This window comes from Pristis pectinata, chromosome 8, assembly GCF_009764475.1.
Source record: "Pristis pectinata isolate sPriPec2 chromosome 8, sPriPec2.1.pri, whole genome shotgun sequence".
NCBI lineage: Eukaryota > Metazoa > Chordata > Chondrichthyes > Rhinopristiformes > Pristidae > Pristis > Pristis pectinata.
The window spans coordinates 95,925,610-95,950,456 of record NC_067412.1 but is presented as its reverse complement, the minus strand read 5'-3'; the positions used below and the strand labels follow the sequence as shown (position 1 = coordinate 95,950,456).

The window sequence follows — 24,847 nt, the reverse complement described above, 5'->3', positions numbered from 1 at the left end:
CCAAAAATGTATCTACCTCCTCTATATATACCTCCAGTGATCCACCCTCCACAACCCTCTTGGGTGGAGAAGTCCAGAGATTCACCACCTTCCGCTTCTTGTGCTTCTCACTTTTCAATGACCACCCCTTTATCTTGCACTAACATCCTCTTGTTCGAGACTCTCCCACTAATGGGAATACCTCAACATCTCCGATGCTTATTTGGTAACCACTCACTTCTGCTGGAGAGATTCAAGAAGAAAGGTAGGTCAGCTAGACAAAAGAATGAAAGAGCTCCGCTGACAGTGATCCTAAAATGAAAGGCGTGGAGTTTGCACATAAGGAGGCAGCATTAATTTAGTTTTGAAAATACAACATGTAACCATCTCACCAGTGCATGAGGCCGTGATATTGATGGTGATTGTTAGGTCTGACATACTAATAGGATAATAGTCTTACTTTCTAAAGTCTTCAACATTATTATGTAGAAGATATGAAACATGGGTGAAGGTTCAGACTCTGAACATTAATGAGTAAAGCTATTAATATTGTGTTAATAACATTGAACGTATCAGTGCCTTAAAAGTAGAGAAACAGGCTCCTGAGACTCTTAAAGCGTTCAGTGAGATTGTGGTGGCTTACTTTCTGCCGATATTCCTTAATGCCTTTGCTAACAAAAATCCAGCAACCTTCGAGATGAACAATTGACCCATCATCAATTGCTGTTTATGGGAGGGAGTTCCAGACATCTTTAACATTTTGCATATTTCCTAACTTCACTACAGGAAGGCCTGGCTCTAATCTGTGCCTGGTCACAGACTCCTTATCCAGTGGGAATACTTGTGCTCTATCTCCCCTATCAGTTCCACTTAATGTCTTGGAAACTTTGATTGAATCAACCTTTAAGTTTCTAAATACCAGAGCATGCAACCTTAATTTGTGCCACATCTCCTCATAATTTAACCCTTGGTTTCCAGGTATCACGGTGGTAGTTCCACACTGTGTTTTCTTTAAGGCTGGTAATAGTTTTATTAGCCCCTGCGGCTCAGAACTGCTCTAATTAGGACTTTGTATAAGTGTAGAGTCACAGAACAGTACAGCATGGATACAGGCTCTTCGGCCCAACCAGTCCATATCAACTAGTCCCAATTTCCTGCGTTCGGCCTATATCCCTTCAAGCCCCACCCCTCCATGTACCTATCCAAGTGCTTCTTGAATGATACTATTGTACCTGCCTCAACCACTTCCTCTGGCAGCTCGTTCCATATACTCACCACCCTCTGCGTGAAAAAGTTGTCCCTCAGGTCCCTTTTAAATCTTTTCCCTCTCACCTTAAACCTAGACCCCCAAGTTTTGGACTCCCCTACCCTGGGGAAAAGACTGTTCCCATCTGCCTTACCTACAACTCTCATAATTTTAACCACTTCTGAAAGGTCGCCCCTCATTCTGCTACGTTCCAAGGGATAAAGACCCAGCCTGGCCAACCTCTCCCTATAACTCAGGCCCTCCAGTCCTGGCAACAGCCTCGGAAATCTTTTCTGCACTGTTTCCAGTTTAACCACGTCTTTCCTACAGCTGGGTGACCAGAACTGTACACAGCGCTCTAAGTGCGGCCTCACCAATGACTTACACAACTGCAACATAATGTCCCAACTCCTATACTCGGTGCCCCATAGTCCCTTCTTTCTTGTTTTCTTGTACTTTAAATATAAAACTCAGCATTCCATTAACTCTCTGACTGTTTTTAATACTCACCCATGACAGTTTAATGATCTATATATCTATATAGGGGTCTCTAAATCTCTTTGACCTCAAATGCTTTTAACTTTTCACCATTTAGAAATTAATCTGAGCTATCGTTTTATGGTCAAATGTGGATGACCTCACAATTGCTTACATTGAAATCCATTTGCCACAGCTTTGCCTGTTCGCTTAATCTATTAATATCATTTTATGCTTCCATTTATACAATGCTCTCTCTCTTTCACCAACAAACTTTAATATGTGGCCCTCCATCCATCATGGAAGTCATTAATACATACAATGAATGGTTGAGGCACCAACACAGATCCCTATGGGACGTTAACCAGTCACATTCTGCCAATATGAGTACTTGCCCATTATCCCTGGTCTGTCCCTTATCACTCAGGTGGCCATCCCATCAGGTCAGTTACATGCCCTCAGTCCCACAAGCTTCATTTCAAGCTAACAGCCTCTTATGTGGGACTTTGTCGAATATCTTCTGGAAGTTAATAGAAATAAAACCCATAGATTTTCCCCCTGCATAGTCAAAAAAAAATCTCGTCTTAGCAGGTGTGGCTGAACCTTCAGGATCCACTGCGGACTCTCTGATCAAATTGCAATGCTTATTGTACATCATCATCACAGGAAATAAATGGTCATCATTACATAAATATATCTAAACCCAGGTATAATGTACAATGATACAGAGCAAGTATAATTTGCAGTTGCATCAGTACTGTACCTTTAATGTAGAACTATGTCCAAAAGATGCCTCAAAGAAATGTTATAGGAATCTGTGGGTTGGTAGGTTAAATGGTCACTGTAAGTTGTCCCTGAGTGTGGCTGAGTGGTGGAATCTGGGAAGGGTCGAGGGGAATGTAGAGAGAATAAAGTGGGCTTTGTTTAGGATTCCAGGTCCTCCCTGCGTTACGAACACCCGAATTATGGGCACTCTGATCTCCCGAGCAAGCATTTGGGAGACTGGCAGGATGGATGGGGATGGATTTGCCAGCTGCTGCAGAGCTGCAGGTATCTTCTGCTGGGTAGGAACGGGGCATTTCCATGTGCCTTCTACCCCCACCACCCCAAGCCTCAACAATCGGGGGCTGGGTGGAGCCGGGAGCCCTGAGCAGACTCACTCGCTCCATCACTGAGTCAGTGAGGCCGGCTGGCAGCCACTCTTACCGCGCCTGCTCGCTCTCCCATCACAGATGGGACCCTCTCCCACACACCACTGTTGTTCATTTCCGACTTACAGACAGTTCGGGTTACGGAGAGCTCCCAGGAATGGAATGCTGTCGTAACCCAGGGGTCTGCCTGTATTGTAAATGGGTGTTTGATAATCAGCACAGACTCAGTGCTTCCATGCTGTATGACTCTATGACTCTAAAGTTTGATATCAAATCACATCAGGAGACACGAGTCTGGATCGTCTAGAGTGAATCCCCATCACTCTCACTCACCGCCCACATTCCCATTCCCCCCTAAATTTCTCTGCCACCTGAGTTCCTGACTGCCAACAGGGTCTCTATTGAATTAACCACGTGACTAGGATGGGCCAGGACAAGCCACGCCCACAAATCTTGACTGGTGACCTTTGACAGCCGGGACCCCTGCCCCCAGCTTTGCCGTCTGTCAAAACTATCATGGCTTATAAGTCTCTCTGACTGCCCTGTCCTTCAGAAGTCTGTAAATGCAATTAACAAGAAATAAAGTTTTTTTTTAAATATTGTTTTAAAATTTTGCAAAATCACCTTTAAACCTTTAAGACCCTTTTGGAATTAAAATCGTCAAAACAATTATTATAAGAAATATCTTGCTTTGTCCTTTCCTTGCTGCCCTATGATTCCCACCCAATGAGAGGGCTGGTGGAGACTGCCACATCTAACCCTGTGCAGGATCCGAGATCAGATTCCCCGGTATCATTTCCCAATTTCAGGTTACCCACTCCCCCTTGTGTTCCTTTCCCACTCCCACCATTCCATCCAGGGTCTCGCTCCTTTTGCTCATATTTCCCACCCCTCTCATTACCGAGACTCATGAATAGTTCCACCTATCACCCAGCATCCTCCGTCTCTGTTACCCCCTCCCCTCCCCACCTGGCTCCTCATTACTCTCTTGAACAGACCTCCCATCTGCTAAAAGATGAACTCTTGATCTCCCAATCTACCTTGCCATGGCCCTTGCACTTTATTTGTCTACCTGCGCTGCACTTTCTCTGTAGCTGCAATGCCATATTCTGCATTATGTTTTCTTTTTGCGACCTCGATGTGACTTAGTACGGCATGATCTGACTGGATGGTACCCAACAAAAGCTTTTCACTGTACCTCCATACTTGTTACAATGATAAACCAATCCAGTCCAAGCCCCACCTGGTTCCGTCTGCGCATCACCCACCTACCTAACTTTGTGGCTTCCTTCTCCCCTGGACTACCTTTCCCATCCTCTCCCTCACCTGCTTCCATCTCCCCATCATTGCTCCCTTATCTGGTTCCACCCATCAACTACCAGGCTCAATCTTACCCCTCCCGATCTATACACCAGCCATTTTCCCTCCACACTCTCAGTCCTCAGTCCTGATACAAGGTCTCAATGTGAAACGCTGACCATCCCCTGTCTCCACGGATGCTGCTTGGTCCGCTGACTTCTTCCAGCAGTTTATTTCTTCCTCCCCACATTCTCAGCAAGCTTCTGCCTCCACGAGGAATCTGGAAATGGGACACAGCTGGGAAATAGCCAGTGTATTCCAGTCAGTAAGTTCAAGAGTTCCATGTTTGACCTGGAGTCCTTCCACTTACTGGCACTTACACTGATAAATATTGGCAGTTCTGTGTGAAGTGGTCGGGAAAACTTAGCAAAACCTAGAGCACCATCTCCCCCTCAAAAACATTCATTTTCCTCTGTATTTTTGTTCAAATTTTTTCTCCTTTATTTTGCCTTTCTTTGTGATTAATTATTTGGACCTCTCTTGACCTTACCTTTAATTCATTTTATCTTCCTTCTCTTCAACTTCTTTCGGCTGTTTGGGGAATCAAAAACTAGAGGGCATAGGTTTAAGGTGAGAGGGAAGAGATTTGATTGGAACTAGAGGGGGAGCTTTTTCACACAAAGGGTGGTGTATCGATGGAACAGGCTGTCAGAGGAAGTGGTTGAGGCAGGTACAATAACAACATGTAAAAGACACTCAGACAGGTACACAGATAGGAAAGGTTTAGAGGGATATGGGTCAAATGCGGGCAAGTGAAACGAGTTGAGATGGGCATCTAGGTCAGCATGGACAGGTTGGGCTGAAGGGCATGTTTCCCTGCTGTATGACTCTGTGACTCAATGACTCTGTGATGAAACACTTCATCAATGTAGCAGAGTTTAAGTATTGGTATTGGTTTATTATTGTCATTTGTACCGAGGGTACAGTGAAAAACTTGTCTTGCATACTGATCGTACAGGTCAATTCATTACATAGTGCATTGAGGTAGTACAGGGTAAAACAATAACAGAATACAGAGTAAAGTGTTACAGTTGCAGAGAAAGTACAGTGTTGGCAGACAATAAGGCGCAAGGCCATAACGAGGTAGATTGTGAGGTCAAGAGTCCATCTTATTGTACTAGATTTTGACACAGAGGACTGGTTGGAACAGGTGACACAGAGAATGGTAGGCTGGAACGGGCTGCCAGGGGTGGTGATGGAAGCAGATATGACCGTGGTGTTCAAGAGGCTGTTAGATAGACACATGAATGTGCAGAGAATGGAGGGATAGGGATCATTTACAGGCAGAAGAGAGTCAGTTTAATGTGGCATCATGCTTCAGCACAGACATTGTGGGCTGAAGGGCCTGTTCCTGTGCTCTGCTGTTCTATGCAGAGACCATGCAGAAGTTGTTAGGATATGTATTGGAACATCATCACATAGCTAAGCTATATCACAGTGTGCTTTTGTGACCATCACTGAGGATCTCAGGACTCTTCACATCAAGTAAACTTACCAGTTGATATGTTCCCAGTAAGGAATGGATAAATGAGTCACCAACACTCCATAAACTGTGACGAAGTAGCTAATGATGAGACATAAGTAGCCTCTGTAACCTTGACTTTTACCAGCTTGGAAAAACGATTGAAAACGTTTATAGAATACTTTCAAAGACAATTGGCAAGCAACCGGGGGGGGGGGGTATGAAGGAGAGGTACAGGGATGATTCGTTTCAACTGCACAGCAAATTGTTGCAATTTCCTCGAAGGGGTAACGGGAGTAGAATCAAATGCATGGATGGTCCTGTGCAAGATTCAATGTCAACCGTCGCCGATGCATTTCACTTCCATTCCAGCTATAGAGGGCCACGCCTGGGAGGCAAGGCAGGGTGAGTGTGGAGAGGTCTTCAGCCAAGATACCCTGAAGCCCTGTAGCATCTGTGGAGTGGGAGGAATTGTTGCCATTTCAGGTTGAGACTCCTGATGTGGGGTCTTGACCGGAAATAATCGACAGTTCCTTCCCCCCACCACAGATGCTGCTCGACCCGCTGAGTTCCTCCAGCAGTTTTGTTGTTTTTTTATTGTTTGCATTTTACTCCAGATTCCAGCATATTGTGCCTCTCATAAAAGGAAGTGCCTGGTTGAATTTCCTGACTGCCGTGATTTGATCCGGAAGTGTTTGCAAAGACCATTTACTCCAGTTTAAATTGATTTTCAAACTGCACAGCACTAAAAGACTCTGTGCAATCTATCTGCTCAGCAAAGTTTTTCATTTGAGCCCCAGAAGTTTGATCTTTTTGCTTTTTGCACCAGATTCCAGCATCCGCATTCTCGATGTCTGTCCTGAAGCCCTGATCAAGTCCAGTCGAGTTTATTGTCATGTATGCACAGGTGCAATGAAAAGCTTAATTGCATCAGCATCACAGGCCCATAGCATTAGAGACACAACATTCAGAGAAAAACAAATTATACAAGAATTGTAGAAGGAAGGATACAATTAGAACCAAAAAATAAACACAATTTTTGATGCTTAATAATAATTGATAATTGATACTATGGTTAAATTTATGTAATATATCTAAAGCATTACAAAAAGTAAAATAATTTTAAGTTAAAACGCATTAAAACATTAATAAGTAATTAAAAACATTACAAATAACTTGAGTGAAATATTTAGCTGCAGTTGGGGTTCAGTTGAATGGAGTTCCCTGTTCTTGGTCAGTCCATCCTTGGGTATTGTAATGAGACTGGATGCAGAATTCAGGCTTAAAGTTGCAGGACCATGTGAGAAGAACTAGGGATCAAAGTTAATCAAAAAGCTCTTTCAAGGAGTTAACACAGGCATGACGGGCCAAATGGCCTCCTTTGTGTGTCTTGTTTTTATTTATTCAAGGGATGTGGGCATCATTGGATGAGCCAGCATTTAATTGCCCATCTCTAATCGCCCTTGAGAAGGTGGTGGTGAGCTGCCTTATTGAACTGCTGCAGTCCTTGATGTATGGGTACGCCCACAATGCTGTTAACGAGGGAGTTCCTGGATTTTGACCCAGCGACGGTAAAACGACTGTATGATTATGCTGGAGACAGGGACTGCAGACACTGGGATCCAGAGCTAAAAACGAGGTGCTGGAGGAACTCAGCAGGCCAGGAGCAAGTGTCCAGGGAAATGGACAGTCGACATTTCAGGTTGCGACCCTTCATTTGAACTGAATGATTTGTCATGTAGGCAAATATTAGCCATAGACTGAATATTAGTAATGTAGGCAAAAAACAACAAAGGAAGTTCTAATCAAATTCTCAGAGGAAAAGCTCAGAGTTGACCTAAGAGTCAGGGATTTGTATTATGAGGAAAGCCTGCAAAGGCTGAACACTAGGGAGAAACAAGCCCTCGGACTGAAAGCCCAATATACTGGTGTTTGTACGTTTTACTCACCTTTTGAAATTCTGTTAACCCAAATTAAACCAAATTTCAGAAGTAGATTACAATACAAAAACATTGTTGTGTCATAATGTCACTTTTCAAATCCAAGGACCAACTACTCCTGGGAATAGGCTTATTGTGAGATGATTGTATCAAGAAATATGCAGGCCTGATATCTCAACCAGGTCAATACACTAATTATGTGGTAGACTGGTGGTAAGGTTTTGTCATCTGCAGTCAAAGTTCAATCCCATTGAAATGAAAAGCATGATTTTCCAAGGCAGGCTACCACACTGCCATTACTTTTACCATTGCTTCCTGGGGGTGATCCACAGGAAATGATTGTCTCCGAATATTCCTTTAAATCAGAGTGGCAAGCAGACAAAAGTCTTTGGAGGTGAATTTAGGACTGATATTGTGGCTTTCTTTCCCACTGAAAGACTGATCAAAATATGAAAGTGATTCCTCAATGCCTTTTGCCTTGCAAGATTTTTAAGAAAAAATTGAATGCTGTGGTGCAGGACATTTTAGGATCATCCAGGTGGATACTCTAGATGGGCCAACTGGCCTTAACGATCTGCAGATGTAAATTTCACTCATGTTCTGAGTGCAGAGTGAAACCAAAGTTTTGTGAGCTGCACATCATGTGGCTAAGCCAGCGATTATTATCCCAACTTAATATGCTGATGAATATGAATCATGTTCACAACAGTTTGGTAAATTGGTTTATCATTGTCCCCTGCACTGAGGAAGAGTGAAAAACTTTGGTTTGCATGCCATCCATACAGACCATTTCATCACATCAGTGCATTGAGGTAGTACAAGGAAAAACAATAACAGAATGCAGAACAAAGTGTTACAGTTACAGAGAAAGTGCAGTGCAGGTAGACAATAAGGTACAAGGCCATATTGAGGTAGATTGCAAGGCCAAGAATCCATCTTATTGTACTGGGAGACTGTTCAAAAGTCTAATAACAGCGGGATAGAAGCTGTCCTTGAGCCTGGTGGTACGTGCTTTCAAGCTTTTGTATCTTCTGCCCGATGGGAGGGGCGAGGAGAGAGAATGTCCGGGGTGGGTGGGGTCTTTGATTATGTTGGCTGCTTTACTGAGGCAGCAAGAAGTGTAGACAGAGTCCACGGAGGGGAGGCTGGTTTCCGTGATGTGCTGAGCTGTGTCCACAACACTCTACAGTTTCTTGTGGTCTCGGGCAGAGCAGTCGCCATACCAAGCTGTGATGCATCCAGATAGGATGTTTTCTATGGTGCATCTATAAAAATGTTTTTGCATGGCCCGTGAATACCTTGCAATCTTTTGCCTGAGTTTGGTGTGTCTTAAGTTGTGAAGCAATAGAGCAAATTAAGATCAACAGGAAATTGAATGAAAATGGTGACACATTGGACCAATCAATACAAAACACAGCTGCTTTGCTAAACAGCGTACATCCTGGTGTACTTAGTCTCTGCGGGTAAACATTGCCAACTCTTCCCTTCACTACCATTTTTGTTCACAGCGATTACATCTTCTTACACCTATCATCAGTTTTGTGATCCTGACAAGACATCCCTTGCAGTCAATGGCAATTGGTAGGTCTGTCAGTGAGGAAACGTTCAAAATAAAATGCTTGGCATTTAGCAAGGAACACCTAAATGTTGGGTAACTCTAGCAAAAGGAAATTCAGAGATGGCAGAAAATCTTCAGAAATAAAAATCCTGCTACAAAAATATGGCCTTCATATCATGTGCTTGCCAATAGATATCAAAATCTCTTGGATTTACGAGGTAAAACCAACTCGCTCATCACCACCAAATGCTTTGGGTTTGAAAGTTACTGTATGACATGTACACTTTTTCCATTTTTATTTCTAAACCACTGAAATTATGCCACCTATATGTAACTCACACAGGTTTGTGTGGAACATGTTAAGCATCCAGTAATTCTGTCTCCATATTGAACAGCTACTTCAACCATTCGCTTCCTAAACCAATGGGCACAACCCTAATCACTACAGTTAAGCAACACTATGACCACCACTTTGTTTTTTTTTGTTCTAATTGTGTTCTTTCTTGGGAAAAATTGTGTATTATTTATGTTTTCATCTGAATACTGCTTATATAATGCTATATACAGCTGCTGTAAGTTTTTCATTGCACCTGTGCGTACATGTACTTGTGCATATGACAATAAACTCCACTTTGACTTTGACTTCTGTAGAGCTCCACTCTTCCAACCTGACCTGGAATATCGTGCACTCCGTACCCATGGATGGCACAGTGGTGCAGACAGTAGAGTTCCTGGTTTAATCCTCACCTCAGAGAGGATAGTCAATTTTTGCAATGCTCTATTACAGTGAACCGTAGAGGCAGAGTCACTGAGCAGAGATTAGATTAATTGGATTAGAGGGTATGTGCTATGAGGAGAGGTTGGGTTGTTTTCTCTAGAGCAGCGGAGGCTGAGGGAAGACCTGATAGAAGTTTATAAGATTATGAGAGGCACAGATAGAGTAGACAGCCGGTATCTTTTTCCCAGGGTCTAATTTTGGACATATTTTAAAATGTCTTTCTCAGGAGGCTAAGGAAATTTGGCATGTCCCCTTTGACACTCACCAACTTTTATCGATGCACCACAGAAAGCATCCTATCCGGATGCATCATGGCTTGGTATGGCAACAGCCCAGCATGTCACGGAAACCAGCCTCCCCTCCATGTCTATACCTCTCGCTGCCTTGGTGAAGCAGCCGGCATAATCAAAGACCCCACCCACCCAGGACGTTCTCTCTCCCATCAGGCAGAAGATACAGGAGCCTGAGGGCACATACCACCAGGCTCAAGGACAGCTTCTATCCCACTGTTATAAGTCTATTGAGCAGTTCCCTTACACAATGAGATGGACTCTTGACCTCACACTCTACCTTGTTAATATGACCTTGCACCTTATTGTCTACCTGCACTGCACTTCCTCTGTAGCTGTGACACTTTACTCTGCATTCTGTTATTGTTTTACCCTGTACTACTTCAATGCACTGTGTAATGAATTGATCTGTATGAATGGTATGCAAGACAAGTTTTTCACTGTACCTCGGTACAAGTGACACTAATTAACCAATACCAATACCATAATACTAGCGGGCATGCATTTGGGGTGAGAGGGGGAGAATTCAAAGGAGATGTGCGGGGCAAGTTTTTTACGCAGAGAGTGGTGGGTGCCTGGAATGTGCTGCCTGGGGTGGTGGTGGAGGCAGATATGATAGAGGTGTTAAAGAGGCACACGAATGTGCAGAGAATAGAGGGATATGGACATTCTGTCAGCAGAAGGGATTAGTTTAGTTAGACATTTAATTACTGGTTTAATTAGTTCGGCACAACATTGTGGGCTGAAGGGCCTGTTCCTGTGCTGTACTGTTCTATGTTCTAATATACCTGAGGCTTAAGGCAGACAGACTTTCAGGTGAAAGGGGAGGCAGAGGTAATGGGGAATATGCAAGAAAGGAGAGCTGAGACCAAGATCAGGTTATCTGTGACCTTATTGAATGGAAGAGCGTACTTGAGGAACCATGTGGCCCACTCCTACTCCTATTTCTTATATTCTTATTTCTTACAATTGTGGGTGGATGGCTATTTTTACCATAGGCTATTTATTTCTAATGTAATAACACTTTGTGAAGTTGTTAGCCTCACAGAATAGAATCATAGACTTATTGTGGCAAATTATAAATGATGAACTATAAATTATCCTCACTCAATAATTTGCAACAAGCTGCAGTTAATATTTGCCTGTCAAGATGACATTAAGAGCAACTGTAAACCCCATCGCATTCAGTCTAGTGTCGCCGGTTCTGATTTTAAATTGCTTTAGGTATTTGTGTTCCCCGAGTATCTTGAGTACCTGTGTTTTAATAGGCAGATGAATTCCCAGCAAACGTCGCTTGGTTACTGTCAAGCTGTAACGGAATAAGCCATTAGTTCCAGCGAGTATTTTACCAATGGATATTTTTAGGACTGTGCTATTGAGGACAGACAGGGGACTGTGTGAACAGCTGGACTATTACACTCTGCCTCTGCAGAGAGAAATTATTGAAACTGGTGAGCAATGGTGCAATGGATGAAAAATGGGAACGTAGCGATCTCAGAGGACAACCAGTCACCTTGATTTAGATGGTCTTAAACCTGGCTGTTTAATATTACTTGGAACAACTATTGTGAAAGGCAGAATGAACTAAGGCTGTTTGCTTTGGAAAGGAGGAAGTGAGGGATTAGGGAAATGGTTGGGTGGGGGGGGGGGGGGGTGGGGGTGCATACCTTTACTTAGTCAAAGGGTTTGGTAGGACAGACATAGGGAAAATGTTTCTGCTTGTGATAAAGTAAAAAACTAGGGATCATATGTAACGGACAGTCAGAGGAAATTGAAGGAGGAATTTGGGAAAAATGTCTTTACCCAAAGTAAGTGGTGGAGCTCACTGCCACAGACAGCAGTTACGGTGAATAACACATATTTTAGGGGGTATATGTAGTCAAAAGAGAAGAAATGAATGGGGGGATATGACAATAGAATGATAATAGGTGGGGTGAGAACAGGCTGTTGTGGAGCATAAGAGTTGGCATTAAGTAGGCGGCTGGACAGTTCCATTCAGTGCTGTAATCTGCTCTGTCATCGGCATTACGTTTCCTGTTGATTAACAAAACAGGCAACTGTACACAGGCAGCTGCAGAGTGCTGGATGTGGGAGCTTGCTGTGCGCAAACTGGGTGCCATACTCCCTACATCCAGAGACGTGGTAAAATGCAAAAGTACTTCATTAGTTGTAAATTGCTTTGCAGAGTTCTGAAGGGAATGTGGGTGGTCCCACGGGAATGTAGCTCTTCCTTTTTTCCTTGCTTGCCTCCCTCCCTCACCTTCCCTCCTTCACCTTCCCTCCCTCACCTTCCCTCCTTCACCTTCCCTCCCTCACCTTCTCTCCTTCACCTTCCCTCCCTCACCTTCCCTCCCTCACCTTCCCTCCACCTTCCCTCCCTCACCTTCCCCCTCCTCCACCTTCCCTCCCTCACCTTCCCTCCACCTTCCCTCCCTCACCTTCCCTCCCTCACCTTCCCTCCACCTTCCCTCCCTCACCTTCCGTCCACCTTCCCTCCCTCACCTTCCCTCCCTCACCTTCCCTTCACCCCTCCTTCCCACCTTCCCTCCTTCCTTCCTTTACCTCTCCTTACTTCCTTCTTCCTCTTCCTTTCCTTCCTTCCCCCTACCTCTGTCCTTCCTTCCATCCTCCCTTCGTTTCCTCCTTCCTTCCCTTTTTATTTGTTTGTTTTGCTAATGTGTTTCCCTATCACACTTTGTTGGATAATCTCCCCTCTGGATCTCTTTGGGACTACATTGAAGGAAGTTGTTCTTGTTCAGTATGTATGGTGTTTTGATTATTTCAAGAAAGTAAGCTTAGCTTTTGAAGTAGTGCCCTGTGACAGAGACACTACATGTAGGTAGTTGCAGCATGAGGAAAAGAGCAGTGAAACAGATTGTGTTGTTTGATCATAGACTATGTGGCACTTCTCAGCTGGTGGTGATGTGTGTCAAGGTGCCCTCTCACTGTTCACAGCTCTGCTAGTGTGGTGCTGTCTGTGTGTGTGTGTGTGTGTGTGTGTGTGTGTGTGTGTGTGTGTGTGTGTGTGTGTGTGTGTCTGTGTGTGTGGCAGGGAGGGAGGAGAGGCCTGTTTTAGACAAATACAAATATATGCAACAACGTTCACAATGTCCCAAAGCAATGAAGTACTTTTGTTGAAGTACAGCTACTGCTCCAATGTAATAAATGTAGTAGTCAACGAGTACAAGGCCAGGACAGGAAGGAGATAATCACCAGATTTTAATGATGCTGGCTGAGAGATAAATATTGACCAGAATAGCATGAATGCTCATGGTCCTCTTTGAAACAATGCCATCTTCATGAGAGAGTAGATGAGTCTCGGTCAGACATCTCATACTGAAAGCTGAACCTCCAACAATCCAGTGTTTGATGATTCTGGTTTTATGCCAGAATTATTTAACGACTTCAACTTAAACTTCTCCACAGTCTCTGCTGGGATTTGAACTCAGTTCTCTGGGTCAGTGCTAATCCAATAATTTAACTATGACCCTACTGTACTTCTAGTGCTGTCAAGCCAACAGTGAACCAAGTAGATCTCCTATAGGTGGAGTCATTCTGTCATTGGGCTTTCAAGGTCTTACAGAGAAACAGTGAGACAGTCCTGCACATCAGAAAACTCTTGCAACACACAAGGTACTGGAGGAACTCAGTGGGTCAGGCAGCATCTATGGAGGGAAATGGACAGTTGATGTTTCAGGTCGAGGCCCTTCTCCTGCCTCAAGCCCTCCTCTTCCTCTGAAGAACACCCCACTCTGCCCTCTCGGGATCTTTTCATTTCTAACTGCTGATGGGACATCAATCGTCTTGGCTTCTCCACTCCCCTCACCCACTTCAACCTCACCCCCTCTGAATACAGTCCAGATGAAGGGCCTCAACCCAAAACATTGACTGTCCATTTCCCTCCATAGATGCTGCCTAAGACCCGCTGAGTTCCTCCAGCATCTTGAGTGTTGCTCTGGATTCAGCATCTGCAGTCCCTTGTATCTCCATCACAAAACCATTGTTACTCAACCTCCTGCTCTCAGCCAGTGGCCCCTGTTAAAACAAAACCAAAGATTGCTCGAAGAACTCAGCAGGCCAGGCAGCATCCACGGAGAGAGATGTCATCTGATCTGCCAAGTTCTTCCAGCTTTTTCTCTTTATGTTGCCGATTTCCAGCATCTTCAGTTTTACTCCAATTGGTTGAATAAGGCGCTGGTCATTTAAAACTGAGCTGGGTGGGAATTTCTTCTCTCAGAGGGGAGTGAATCTTTGGAATTCTCTGCCTGCGGGGGTGGTGAGCATCAGGTCACCAGATGTGCAGGTTGATAAATATTTGAAAAATTGAGGGTTTGGGGAACTGGCATAGAAGAGAAGTTGAGGGGACACAAAGAGACGGCAGATACTGGAATCTGGAGCAACAAACAATCTGCTGGAGGGACTCAGCGGGTTGAGCAGCATCTGTTGGGGGGTGGGGGAGGAATTTTCAACATTACAGTTCGAAACCCTGCATCAGGACTGAGAGTGGTGGAGGGGAAATAGCCAGTATAAAGAGGAGAGGGGGAGTGGTGAGACAGGGGCCAGTAGGTGATCGGTGGACTGAAGGATGAGGAGGCAGTCACAGGCCAACTGAGCGCAAGGCCAGGGAGGGATACCAGGAGCTCTGAATAGAATCGGGAAATGAAGGAGCGCTCTGTAGCACAGAACCGATGTCCCTCTGATGGATGCCATCCCCACACACTGCCTCTTGTGGACCAGCAAGGCTGTGGGATGTTTTTTATTGAATGTAAAGACAGGAATTATGTTGCAAATGTGCTGCGTGTAGATCAGATGTGTTACTGCAGAACACGTTCAGAAGGAATATCAGGAATCTGTTCCCGAAAGCCATTTGCAGGCCTTAATAACTGCACCCGCCCGTTTGCATTTCAAAACAGAAAAGCTGGACTTTATCAATCACTCTTCATGACTCAGCTCTCGCTAAACATTACAACAGAATCAGGTTGAAAATACCTCAGGTGGAGACTGCTTTTTAGCACAGGGCTTGCATTAGCTGTGTGCGGGATGCACGTCGTGCATTTCAAATGATTATACAGACGTCATTAGAAACCGGGTAACGTGTCCATTGGCAGAGTCAATCACACTGCACTGTCAGTCGTGGAGACAGCTGTGAGAAGAGGTGATGAAAAATATCTGTATCCAAGCAACACAGCATTTAGTCATCGGGAATGACACACTACATCCTGAATAGCTGCCCAAATGATTGAGCCTTATATATAGAGATACAAGAGATATATATAAATACCTATATATATATATTTCACATATTTATATGTCTGAAGTATTTAATGAACAGATGCTGCTGTTTTTTTTTACTTTAAGAAATTACAGTGCAGTGGGAGAAGATGCTCATGGCTTTAGGAACATGTCACAGTTGTATTAATTAGCCTTCATTTCCTGCTGTGTTGATTTTTGTTTTGTAAGCCAGATAACATTTGTTGTTGCGTACCTTCAGAAATTCCTGACAGGAGTCAGGTTGCTTTCATGGAATTTCATACTTGTTACAATGCTTCCTGCTCTGAGAGCCTGTCTAGTGATGGAGCAGACTAGCAGGAGCCAGCTGGAGTGAACACAAGGACATCAGTGAGGAAAGCAGATTGTTTTCTCTAGCAGTGAACAGCATGTTCTTGTCGTGACAACTTCTGGGCTAAAGACCGATAAAAAGCAGTACTTTGAAAGCACAACACTGCAGATGCGTTAACCACTCCAGCTGTTAGCTTTTGAAGTCTGTTGTCAGTGGGAGTAGTCTCATCTCGAATACCTTGTTTTAAAAAAGAATCAGCATTGGATTGTATCAGATATATGTGCAGGTTGCCTGTTTTGTATCTCTCCATCCCCCACCACACCCCACTCCGTCTCTGCCTAATGTAGCGTAGGGTTCCTGCAGCCCAGTTGGAAGGCAGCCAAGCTGACGCTTAGCGAGAAATGCAGACTGGAACTTGTTGCCAGATTTTTAACAAAACAGTTGAGAATGGTGTAGTGAGGTTACCAAACCCGGGGTCTCATGGCTTGCATGGTCGCCTCTTCCTCAGCCGACACTAAAAGCCACCTGCGTTGACAAGGTGAGTTTTGCCGAGGTTCCACGGGGATGGGGTGGTGGGAGGAGGAGTGGGGGGAGGAGGACTGCGCACCCAACCGTGTGCCGGGTTGGGTGGGGGTTGCAGGGGTGACGTTTGTGGGTGGAGCAGCGGAGAGGTGCCGGGGGGAGTGCTCTCGACTCTTAACGGCTTCATCCCATGACCTCTCACCTCTGATCCTTGAACCCTCTGAATCAGTGATCTGAAAGTATAAGGCCAAAATTGGAGGATGTTTATTCATCACCCAGCATATAGAAGCAGATCAGTTGATCACTTATCACGTTGATGTTTGTGGATTCTTGTTTTGGAACATTGGTTTCCACGTCCCCTACCTTTCAAAGTGACATCACTTCAAAAACATTGCAAAGAATCTTAGTAGATCCAGAGAATGGAAGAAATATGGCAGGAATGTACCATGTTCTTTCCTTGATTTCTTTGTTTCCACTGGTCTCTTTCTCTCCCAATCTTCTGTTCAGAACCTCAGGAGATTCAAAGAAAACCCGAGAAGTGTGTTGGTCAAACGCAGTGTCCCTCCTCACACTAACAGGGACGGAGTGGTGCCTGCTGAATATATCAGTACACCATGACCGTTGACACTGCTTATGATTGTTAAACCAAAAGGAAATATGAAATTTAAAATTATTTTGATTTTGAGACGTTAAAATGGTAATGTCAATTGAATTTGAATTTGCCTTCATTAAATTGCGGCAGTTTCAACTGCCATGATGGTATTGGCCCATTGGATAATCTGTAACACAATAGTAAACCGAATTCCAGCCATACTTGCAATCTAACGAGGTTCTTGTTTGTGGTGGAATTGCTATAAAGTAACGAGGTGAGAAAATGCAGCAGTGGTAATATAACCATGTGCCAGCTGCTCTCAGTGGATAACAGACTTGAGTCAGTAGTTGTGTGTTCGAGTACCATGCAATGGACTTAGTGAATAGACTCAGAACTAGTCCATTCAGTTCTGTTCTACCACTCATCGCTTTACTTATTTCAACATGGAAGGGAGCCATTTGGCCCACCAGTCCATGCCCGCTCTCAGTGGAACAATCCTATCAATCCCCACCTCCCCCTTCCCAGTGAAAACCCAGAGTTACAAGGAGAAAGCTCAGACTCTACATAGACAGCTCAGTACCAAACTGCTGCTCCATCAAACCACCCAACTGGGATCAAGGCTGCTTCATTACCTAGCTCCATGAGCACGTCCAGGCACGGTAGTGTAGCGGTTAGCATGAAGCTATTACAGCACCAGCGACCTGGGTTCAATTGCAGCCACTGTCTGTAAGGAGTTTGTATGTTCTCCCCATGACTGCATGGGTTTCCTCCGGGTGCTCCGGTTTCCTCCCACATTCCAAAGACGTACAGGTTAGGAAGTTTTGGGCATGCTATGTTGGCGCTGGAAGCATGGCGACACTTGCGGGCTGCCCCCAGAACACTCAACGCAAAAGATGTATTTCACTATGTGTTTCGATGTACATGTGGTTAATAAGGAAATCTTACCTTATCTCTATCCAAAATCCCTTCACTGACATCCACCTCGATTAACATATAACATGGTATCTCCCAGAGGAGAGTCCTGACTTCCCATCACCCTCTGCATGTCGAGGTTTTCTAACTTCACTCTTGAAGATCCTGCTTTTTATTTTGGACTCCACACCCTTGTCCCACTTTCCCCAACCAGTGGAAATAGTTTTCTGAGAGTCTCAGGTCAATAACAGAACCTTGTTTGACACTGGTCGTCACTGGAATTGGTTCTGTTGTAGATCTGTTGGTTTGAACATAGAACATAGAATACTACAACACAGTACAGTGCCGACATTTTATCCTGTTGTAATAACTATCTTTCCTCCCACATAACCCTCGATTTCTCTATCATTCATGTGACTATCTAAGAGTCTCTTAAATGTCCCTAATGTATTTGTCCCCACAACCTCTGCCGGCAGTGCGTTCCATGCATCCACCACTCTCTGTGTAAAAAACTTACTTCTGACATCCCCCTTATATCTTCCTCCAATCACCTTACAATTATGTCCCCTCATGTTAGCCATTGTCACACTGGGAAAAAGTCTCTGACTGTCCACTTGATCATGGGTTGCATGATGTCATAAAGCAGACGTGAGGTGGGGATGAATTTCTAAGGGAAACTAGACCTGACGACAGTGCGCGATAGTCTTTGGTGGAATCAAAGTAGATCAGCAGCCACTGCTATAGTCGAAGTCAAAAAGTCAAGTTTATTGTCATCTGCACAAGTACACGTATGCACAGGTGCAATGAAAAACTTGCTTGCAGCAGCATCACAGACACATAGCATCAGATAAGCAGCATTCACAAGAAAAACATAAATTAAACACTATTTTTACAACAAAGAAGACAATTAGAACAAAAAAACAAAGTTCATTTTAGTGCAAAGTGATCAAAGAGGTCGTGGTACTATAGATGTGTGTTCAAAGCTAGCAACTGAAACTGATTGAAATCATCGATAACAAATTTAAATACAGGATAATTAAGAGGCTGTGGGAAGAGCACAGACCAGACAGCCTCCATCATAGAGCTGACACAAAGGCAGAATGGCTTTCCTGAAAGACATGCAGTCCTGCAGTTATTCTGGTTTGTGGTGGGGAATATCCAGTCGTCACAAATAATTGGAATCTGCCCTGGCTGAAGTAGAAGAGCCCCAGAATGAGTGTGATAGCAGCTTGAATCATGAATGTTGAGGAATTCTTGAAGATTGTAAACTGATATTAAGATTTCTTTATTGGTCACATGTACATCGAAACACACAGTGAAATGCATCCTTTGTGTAGAGTGTTCTGGGGGCAGCCCGCAAGTGTCGCCACGCTTCCGGTGCCAACATAGCATGCCCACAACTTCCTAACCTGTACGTCTTTGGAAAGTGGGAGGAAACCGGAGCACCCGGAGGAAACCCACGCAGACACAGGGAGAACGTACAAACTCCTTACAGGCAGTGGCCGGAATTGAACCCGGGTCTTTGGCGCTGTAAAGTGTTACGCTAACTGCTTACCCTAACCCTATTGGGGTGACAACATATTATTTATGGACCTCCTGACCATTCAAACCTCAATCATTAACTGGATTTTAATTAACAGAGGAATATGTTCATTTAAACCATCTCTCCCCCTTGTATCCATGATTTGATTTGCTGTAGACTTAATGGTACTACACTCCACTATGCTAGTCAGTAACATGCTACAGCAGATAGACTACTTCAGATTAACAATACAGGACCTCAGTTGGACCCTTTATGTAAACCATTGTAACTCTCCTTCCGGGTTACTTCAAGTGCCTTTAATTGTAAATTTCCAACTTTTGCATTAATGAAATTGGGCCATAAAGATGTTCAAAGAGCCAGGGTCTATTCTGCAATAAATTACATTTGCATATTAAATTTTAAATAATTAACATAACCCATTTGTTATTTCTAGTCGCAAGGGCACTTGAGCTATACAAAGGGGTGATTTACTATTTGTGGGTTATGGAAAAAAGTATATCTTCTAACTAATATAATTTCCATATGTTGATGTGATTTCCATATTCCATGAAAGATCCAATCGAAATGGATAAAATAAAATATCTTTATTAGTCACATGTACATCGAAACACACAGTGAAATGCTTCTTTTGCGTAGAGTGTTCTGGAGGGCAGCCCGCAGTGTCGCCACGCTTCCGGCGCCAACCAATGAGAGTTCTTACTTCCTTTTGATCTCGAAGCCCACAGACCATGGTATCTCGGTATTGTAGAAGAGGAACCAATTTGCATTTAAACAGAATATTGAACCATTTTCAGGATGTCCCAGAGCACTTCAGAGCCAATGAAATACTTTTTGAAGTATGGCCGATGTTGTATTGCAAGAAAGAAAGCAACCAATTTCTCCACAGTGTGCTCCTTCACATGCTGAGTGATAAGAACATCAAAGTCAAAGTCGAGTTTATTGTCAGATGCACAAGTACATGTGTGCACAGGTGCAATGAAGAACTTACTTGCAGTAGCATCAAAGGCACATAGCATCAGATAAGCAGCATTCACAAGAAAAACATAAACATAAATTTTACACAATAGTTACAAGAAAGAACAATTAGAACAAAAAAAACCGAAGTCCATCTTAGTGCAAAGTGATCAAAGTGGTCATAGTGTTGCTAAACTGGAGAGATTAGGGTTATGTTGGTTGGTTCACGAACCAAGTGCTTGAAGGGCTTGAACCTGGTGGTGTGGGACTTCAGGCTCCTGTACCTCCTGTCCGATGGTAGCTGTGAGAAGATGGCATGGCCCGGATGGTGGGGATCTTTGATGATGGATGTTGCCTCCTTGAGGCAGCGCCTCCTGTAGATACTCCGGATGGTGGGGAGAGATGTGCCCGTGATGTATCCACTACTCTCTGCAGCTTCCTACGTTCTAAAAAGTTGTAAAACAGAGAATGCTGTTTCGATGAAGGGTCTCAGACCTTTTCTTTCTACAGATGCTGCTTGACCTGCTGAGTTTTTCCAGTATTTTCTCTTTTTGTGGCATTTGCATTTTCATAAGGACCTGTTAATTTGCTGTGGTAATTCTGACTGAGAGTTACACATTGATGCTGCTCTTCAAAATAGTGCCAAAGTACGCACAGCTCAGACAACTGCTGGGGCCTCAGTTGAATTCCCCATTCTGAGCGATGGAGCCTCTGACTGCAGAACCCCTCTCTCAGTATTGCATTAGAGTTTAATTAAAATCATCGAGTTATACAGTACAGAAACAGGCCTTTTGACCAAACTCACCCATGCTAACCAAGAGGCCTATCTATGCTAATCCTACATATATCTCTGTAAACCTTTCCCATCTGTGTACCCGTCCAAATCTCTTTCAACTGATGTAATTGTACCTAACTCTACCACCCCCTCTGGCAGCTCATTCCACATACCCATCAGCCTCTGTGTGAAAAAGTTGCTGCTCAGGTCCCCTTCAAATCTTTCCCCCTCGCCTTAAACCTATGCCTTCTAGTGTTAGGCTCTGGGAAAAAGACATTCTCCCATTTCTACGCCTCTAATGATTTTATTAACTGCTGTATGGTCACCCATAAGACTCCTTCACTCCAGGGACTAGCCTCAAAGTGTAAGTACTTGATGCTCCAGAGAAAGGGTTGGTTACCCTTTGCACGCTGACTATTGTGGGGTGGGGCAATGATGAGATACAGGGCTAATAATGATACCCAACCAGGTGTTGGATATCCTATTCAAGTGAAAGCACTCCTTCACTGATTTACGTCCAAACAGAGCACATGCCTATTTGGCAATTCTTAAAAATATTGAGACTGAAGACTGGTTGAGGCTGGTGAACAGCAAGCACATCATCCTGAACTCACTGGGTGGTCCTTCGCATGCCTTGTATGTGAACCTTGATAAACTACTGTAAATAAACGACTTGTTATTGTTTCCTGGCCTCTGGGAAGAGGATAAACTATTCCATCATCTGTTGTTTTCAAACTTCTGAGGTGCCACGTGAGAAATGATCAGGCAGATAGAGATAGGCTTGCTCACTTGATCTGTAAATTGATTTTGTACTCCTGACCAACCTAATCCAGGCTCAGCCTTCCTGTTGGGTTGGATGAAGGGAGTTGCACTGCAAAATATTTGATTTGCAGTCAGTATTGGTGTTGGTGATTGGTTTATTATTGAACTAAGATACAGTGAAAAGCTTAGTTTTGCAAGCCATCCATACATATAACATAGAACATTACAGCACAGTACAGGCCCTTTGGCCCACAATGTTGTGCCGGCATTTTATCCTGCTCTAAGATCTATCTAACCCTTCCCTCCCACATCGCCCCCCATTTCTCTATCATTCATGTGTCTATCTAAGAGTCTCTTAAATGTCCCTAATGTACCTGCCCCCACAACCTCTGCCAGCAGTGTGTTCCACGCACCTACCACTCTCTGTGTAAAAAACATACCTCTAGCATCCCCCATCTACCTTCCTCCAATAACCTTAAAATTATGCCCCCTCATGTTAGCCATTTTCACCCTGGGAAAAAGTCTCTGACTGTCCACTCGATCTATGCCTCTTATCATCTTGTACACCTCTATCAAGTCACCTCTCGTCGTCCTCCTCTCCAATGAGAAAAGCCCTAGCTCACTCAACGCATCCTCAAAAGATATGTACTCCAATCCAGGCAGCATCCAGGTAAATCTCCTCTGCACCCTCTCTAAAGCTTCCACATCCTTCCTATAATGAGGCCATACAAATCACATCAAAAACATAAGTACTTTGAGATAGCACAAGGGAAAAGCAGTAACAGAATGCAGAATATAGTGTTACAGTTCCAGTTCCAGAGAAAATGCTGTGCAGGTAGACAATAAGGTGCAAAGCCCATGACAAGGTAGATTGCGAGGTCAAGTGTTCATCTTCAACATACAAGGGGTCCGTTCAAGAGTCTTATAACAGCAGGATAGAAGCTGTCCTTGAGCCTGGTGGTACATGTTTTCAAGGTTTTGTATCTTCTGCCCAATGGGAAGAGGGAGAACAGAGAATGTCCAGGGTGGGTGGGGTCTTTGATTATGCTGGCTGCTTTACCGAGGCAATCAGAACTGTAGACAAGAGTCCACGGAAGGGAGGCTGGTTTTCATGATGTGCTGAACTGTTGAATAGAGACATTTCGGTAATTAGTAAATTGGTTTATTATTGTCACATGTACCGAGGTGCAGTGAAAAACTGTGTGACATCCATACAGGTCATTTCATCACATCGGTGCATTGAGGTAGTACAAGGGAAAAGCAATAACAGAATGCAGAATAAAGTGTTACAGTTACAGAGAAAGTGCAGTGCAGGCAGACAATAAGGTGCAAGGGCCATGGTAAGGTAGATTGTAAGGTCAAGAGTCCATCCTCAACTTACAAGAGGTCCATTCAAAAATCTTATGACAGCGGGATGGAAGCTGTCCTTGAGCCTGGTAGTGCGTGTTTTCAAGCTTTTGTATCTTCTGCCCAGTGGAAGGAGAGAGAAGAGAGAATGTCTAGGGTGAGAGGGGTCTTTGATTATGTTGGCTGCTTTTCCGAGGCAGCGAGATTATGTGTTGAATGGTGAAGAAACGGCATTCACTCACCTCGAAGAAAACTGCTCATGAGGTGCTGTGGCTTTCCCTTCCATCTTCATCTTGCATCAGTCGGCAGGTCAAGAGTTTATTCGCCCTCCAGTAACAGTGATGCCAGTAAACCGGCACAAAACCTTGACGAATTCTCAGAGACAACCAACGAGAAAGCAAAATCACGGGATTTAACTCTTTACAGAGTGCCTAGTGAGGATTTAAACCTTGCACAGGAGACTGAGAGAAAAGCTGAAATTTCACAAATAAACTTTTTTTAAAAAGTAAAAAAAAGGTAGTGATGTTAATTTTTAAATCCATTATATTTTGAAAACTTTATTCAAAGGAATTATAGTCCACATACATAAAAATAGTTTTCTCTGCCCAGAGAGAGTCCTAAGCAAGAGTGATTGGTTAATACTCTATAAAGAACTCAGCTTTTTGAATCGGAAATTGTGGGGATCAAACAGGAGAGTTCAGGCCAAAGATCAGATCACCTTTATTTTACTGAGTGGTGGAGTGACGTTCCTTGTGTTCTTATTTATATCTCATGCATCAAAGTGCAACGTTTTCAGGATATTTTACAAAAAGAATAGCTCTCACCTGGTGTGCTTAAATGGGTGTTTCATTTAGCACTGCTGCCCTCTTCGGATACCTCGCTGCCCCAAAATATTGCAAAAATGGAAAAAAATTTACATTTAAAATTCATCACTCAACTGATTTGAGTTGCAACGTGTGTAGTTCCCAGCAGCAACTGACTGCAGTTCTGGGGTTTGTCCCTTCTGGCGTTTGATGATTATTAAAAGTAAGGTCTTAGGTTGCACATTATTGCTCCAGTTTCTGCCAGTGAGGTCAGCATGAGGAGAACATCACCATGTGTGAAAATTAAACTGGAAGAAAACATGTGTTGCATGCCCAGGGATCACATGAATTGCAAGCTGAAGGAACACACATGGTCCAACCCCATGGTGAATTGCACCCAAAAGGTTCCAGCCCAATTTCGAGAGAGACACAAGTTCTACTGGAAATAGTTGCAATGGGCAGAATACCATTCATAAACTGTTTGCACAGAACAAGGTGAGTGCTGTGCTCTCCACTTTGCAAACACTTAACTTCTCATTGGAGCACTGCTTTCTCACAGTTACTTTAAGATAGCTTCAATAGCTGTGGAGGAACAAAGGATCTTTCAGAGTCGTCGTGTAATTTTTGGATTTTACCTTCCATCCTGTGTTCCCTGGGCATGCACATTATGTGTTCCCTGGGCACACACTATGTGTGTTCTTTGTGCTTGCACTCTGCATTTCGCTGGGCTCACACTGTGTCTTGGAGCCATAGGAGAATGCAGACCCTGGAGTCTGGAGCAACAAACAACTGCTGGAGGAATTCAGCGGGTCGAGCAGCATCTGCGTGGTTGGGGGG

The 24,847-nt window shown here is 43.9% G+C and overlaps 1 protein-coding gene across 2 annotated transcripts in view; it reads left to right on the top strand.

The window, feature by feature from the left end:
• The window catches only part of aff2 (AF4/FMR2 family, member 2), a 568,957-nt gene that overhangs the window by 335,102 nt on the left and 209,008 nt on the right, over positions 1 to 24,847 (top strand). The gene's annotated exons all lie outside the window — the stretch shown is intronic.